The 4,405-nt window shown below is 39.0% G+C and overlaps 1 long non-coding RNA gene across 1 annotated transcript; it reads right to left on the bottom strand.

The window, feature by feature from the left end:
• Positions 1-276: 276 nt before the first annotated feature.
• Positions 277-4,143, bottom strand: LOC119028373. The gene is made up of 4 exons (XR_005077693.1): positions 4,080-4,143; positions 2,166-2,251; positions 1,775-1,871; positions 277-630 (listed from the first exon to the last, which is right to left on the bottom strand). It is a non-coding gene; the product is annotated as an uncharacterized LOC119028373 (long non-coding RNA).
• Between the last annotated feature and the right edge of the window lie 262 nt (positions 4,144-4,405).

Here is a 4,405-nt window from a genome sequence, read left to right as displayed (position 1 = left end):
TGAGCCTGTGCACGTCATTTATTCCATGGATTATTCCTCGGATCGAATTATAAAATACTATAAATACAAAACAAATTAAAAAAATACGAATTTCATGCTCTGAAAATTCATTTTTGCTAATTTTTGTCTCGCATTTAAAAACAATAATAAAATTGCCTCTCGTAATTTATAATCAAAGGAGGTATTTAATATTCAGATGCGCACAGGTTAAATAGGTATTGTTTTTTTTATCAATATGTGGAAAAAGCAATATGGGATGCCGCTCTGAATGCGTCTTTTTTGGAGGGCACTTGACAAATAAATCCTGAAAGGAAACACCAGGGCGTTTAAATCTAAAAAGTCCAACCTTGCACTTGCACCTCTCCGGTCAGTTATTCTCTGATTTATCACCTTGAGGCATGTGCTGTTACAGATCCAGGTCCCGCCTGCACAAAGCATTCAGGAGTCCTTTAAGCCAGAGCTCTCACAAGCCACGTCTCCGCTCATCTGAGCGGCTGCAGTAAAACCGCACATATAGACTCCAGTGATGTCTCTGTGTGTGATGCTGCACCGGTGATGCTGCAGGCTGACAACAACCTCGGAACAGACGAGATTCACGCCGCCAGGGGGCGTTAAGTGACACCTCTCCTCCTGGCAGGGAGATCAGAAATCAAAGAAATATTTAGGACGACACTACAACCTGAGACGATGAAGGATAAACCCTTTTGTGCAAACTTTTAATAATTCTTATTTTTGCCCAATGATTCAGAAGGCAGAAACAGTCGTCAGAATGTATGCAAAACTGAATTAATTGAGAGCAAACTGAGATAAATTACTAGCTCAATCTGTTGTCTTTAATGTTAAGAACGACAGTCGACATGATCATGGTAAATATTTGGATCCACATGCCCCAGCACAGCCAATGCAACCACATATGTATGGATGACTGGGTCGGACATACTGTTTTTGGGTCAGATAGGACTGTTAATTATCTTTGAGTGCGACGTTATGTTGCTGATTTTAATCAAAAGTGTCATTTCAGGCTTCAGCAGCAGGTGATGGGAAAATTCTAAATATTTCATATTCAACTTGATCTCAGTTGGATAAAAACACTATTATTAAAGTTGCACTGTGTAGTTTGGGAAGAAACATTTTAATCAGAAAAGAAAGAGTTCCTTACTGTTTTTATTTAAATGCCTCAACACAATATAATACACATAATACACAAACTCTCTTTGTTTTCGTGACTGATAAACAAACTGACCTTAAAGGACAATGTAATTTCATATTGTTTCACGCTGTTTATATGTGGCGGACCCTGCTACTTTTCTAGCCACAAACAGTGTTCTGGGGACCTTATCATCCCCTGAGAACAGCTTGTTTATTCAGTCATGGGAAATATGAATATTATGAGTTTGTATTATTACCCCATGAATACTCCGAGTTTGTATCACGTCTCCAAAACTACATAGTGCTCTTTTAAAATGAAAGCTGTTTCGGGGCCTAAAAATGACATTCTAAGACATATTTTTAATTGTGTGATCTACAGAGAAATTTGTGGCCTAATGATGGTTTACTGCGAGAAATGCTGCAGCCCGCATCACTGCAGTTTGTTTAAATCCACAGAGTCCTCCCGCTCTGGTACGCGTTTAACCCGGTATCTATTGTTGCTTTGAAAGCGAACGCAGTTTTTTTTTTTTCCGCGTCTCATTATGTCGCCAACATCACAGCGTGCTGATTGGCTCATTTGAAGAGCAAACAGTCGCACTCGCGCGCGCCCACACACGGTAATGACCTATGCAGCTGCGCGTGCCAGTGCACAGGTGGAGGGAAGAGTGCAGTGTGGTTCCCACCGCTCCACCAGCCAGGCGACGCTAGTCTCAGCTCTCGGCCTGCCATGAATAAAGCCCACATTGTGAGTTTGATTGTTATTTTTCTACCAAATAACGAGCAGACGGAATAAATTAGCCAACATTTGATTAACACAACAAGATGATTCTGACTTTAAATCACATAAAAAAAAACTGAGCTGGGTGAGAGTTTTAACGAGATACAGGCTGACACAGAGGAAAGTTTCAGTTCATGATGTCTTGTTTGAGTGTTTGACAGGCCTGTGGATACCTGCTGTGCAAAGGTGAGACAGCTGAGAGAAGCATGAAATGAAAATTCTGTCATGATCTACTCACCGGAAGGTCAGGTGAAGTTTCTTTGGCCACAAAAAAATTCCTGGAGCTTCACAGCAAAAACAGCATTCCAGCATTCTCCTAAATCACTGAAGTAGATAAAGACTTGTTATAAAACTGAAAAAACAACTGGAGAAAAAAAAATAGAATCAAAACATAGAATGACCCCATACAGCTCATCCAGTGTAACTTAAGTCTCCAAAAGCCCTGACATACTGAATTGATTTGTTGAGATGTGAACAGCAGTCATGAATATGTGGTGACACTCACATCTCTCAGTTTTAAGAATTTTACATTTTTTAAAGTGTGCTAGAAAAATGTTGAAGGACTAAGCAAGTATCATCAACATGCTGTGGTTGTTTCTTGGCCGTGACTTGCAGCAGACCATGAAGAAGACCTCAGTTTTCCCTTTAAAACTGTAAATCCGAGGAAAAATACAACAGCACAGCTTCCTGAAAAGGTATAAGTTTCCTTCAGATCTGATCCACAAGTGTACAGTTTGCATTTTTTATTCATTGCGATGGAAGTCGTCCAGGGACAGCGGTTTAGTACATGTGACTCAAGTGGGGGAAAAAAGAAAGAAACGCTGCTGTGGTTACATACAGCCTAATTTCTCATTGTGATTAATTTACTCACAAATGATCTCACATAAACACTTTGACCAAATTACAGCAAACCACAAGAGATTTTTTTTTCCTTTTTTCACCTGAAGTCCCTAATTTGATTACGTGGCCATCCTAAGACAACAGCAAAACATTAGTGAATAGTGAGCGTTTGAGTATATTTGTGCATTTGATAAGCTGCTTGAACTGCAGAGGAGGATACAGTGTTCTTACAAATCAAACCCACACATTAGCTCAGAGGTATAATTCCTGTGAGCTCAGTCGGTTGGGGAATAATACTGTTACTGTTACTTTTATGTTACTGAGTGATTCCAGTGCAGAGGATCAATCCACTGATACTGTGTGCCTCATGAGCTTTCGGTCGTATTGCAGGGTTCTCCTCAATAGATGGAGTTTGCAAAGTTATCGCTTTCAATCTGAACATTTATCACACACTTGTATTGTGCACAATAGAATACATTGCTTGATGTTTCAATGTCACATTTCACACATCGAGTGTACGCCATGTAAAGATAGATCCATCCCCACTATCTTATCCTGTGCTGGATACTTATCAAATTAAGTTAATATGTAACCATTGACCATTGAATCAGAGATAGCATGTTGAATGGGAATTAAAAAGACTGGATTCTCATTCATTTTTGACACCATCCCCTTTTGGCATAGGCAGTAATTTGAGTTTTCTGTAAATGCACAATATGAATATTTGAGCATTTTCAAAACAGTTCATTGATCCACAAAAACATTTCTGGAGCTTCACAGCAAAACAGCATTTACAGAATTCTCGTAAACAACTAAAGTCAATGTGTTCTGGTTTTAAAACATTATACATTAGAAAATAAAAACAACCACAAGAAAAATTCAATGAAAATAAAATGGCTCTAGATACTGAACTGGTTGGACGAGACTTCACCTTCGACATGTGGATGAGCTCCTGCACCCACTTAAGATGAGGTGAGAACTGTTTTAGATTAGCAGCTTCAGTTAAGATTTTGGCTTTTAAAAAGGTGTAAATGAATTATTTTTAAATCACTGTGGCATCCTTGGGTTTCGGGAGACTCAGGTCACATTGGACAAACTGTATGGAGCCATTTTATGTTCTATTCCAGCTTTTTTACATTCTAAAACATCCCCAAACATCCCTAAAAGTCCCCATCTACTTCATTTCAGCTCCTGAAATATTTTGTGGACTACAAAACTTCCCATCAGTATGGGGCTGATTATATAATGACTTAATTTTCATCCTTTACCTTTTAAGGACATATTTCCAGCAAAGAATTCACAGATGAAATACCTTGCAAATTTTAAAGTCATCACAGGAGAAGAAAAGAGTGAGCTTTGAATCGTGACTGTGTTTGTTCTCGTGTTAACCGTTGAACCTGTGTCACAAAACATAGAAAAGATCCAGTTTAACTTGCTGTAGCAAACTTGACTCTATACATGATAGACAACATTGGCATTGGCAAGCAAGGCCCATGCCTCCATAATAACTAGGTCATCTTCCACCACAAGCTATAGCCTTCTCCTGGGTGGAGATCACAGACAGTAAATGTAGGTACAGCAGTTACTGAATATTTAAAAAGGCATAGAGATGAAGCAATAAATGACAAAGTAAAGCTG

The sequence above is a fragment of the Acanthopagrus latus genome, chromosome 11, assembly GCF_904848185.1.
Source record: "Acanthopagrus latus isolate v.2019 chromosome 11, fAcaLat1.1, whole genome shotgun sequence".
NCBI classification, from domain to species: domain Eukaryota; kingdom Metazoa; phylum Chordata; class Actinopteri; order Spariformes; family Sparidae; genus Acanthopagrus; species Acanthopagrus latus.
The sequence above is the reverse complement of the archived record's forward strand: the minus strand, read 5'-3'. Positions and strand labels throughout refer to the sequence as shown.